This window comes from Tigriopus californicus, chromosome 1, assembly GCF_007210705.1.
Source record: "Tigriopus californicus strain San Diego chromosome 1, Tcal_SD_v2.1, whole genome shotgun sequence".
Lineage (NCBI taxonomy): Eukaryota > Metazoa > Arthropoda > Copepoda > Harpacticoida > Harpacticidae > Tigriopus > Tigriopus californicus.
The window spans coordinates 485,192-485,397 of NC_081440.1; positions in this window are offsets into that span (position 1 = coordinate 485,192).

Below are 206 nucleotides of genomic sequence, written 5' to 3' on the forward strand. Positions count from 1 at the left end.
CTCATTGTGTGTTTTCAACATAACAATTGCTCGTAGGTTCATTGACTTCAGCATTGACTTTCTTGTTCAGGTTCCCGATATTGACCATTGTTCATGTACTTGTTTGGACAATTGTCTGAAGCGTTTAGATCCTCAGAATATCTCTCATAGCCGGTGGAGGGGCTCATGGGACGCGAGGGTGTCAGGGTGCCAACAGAGGCCTTGAT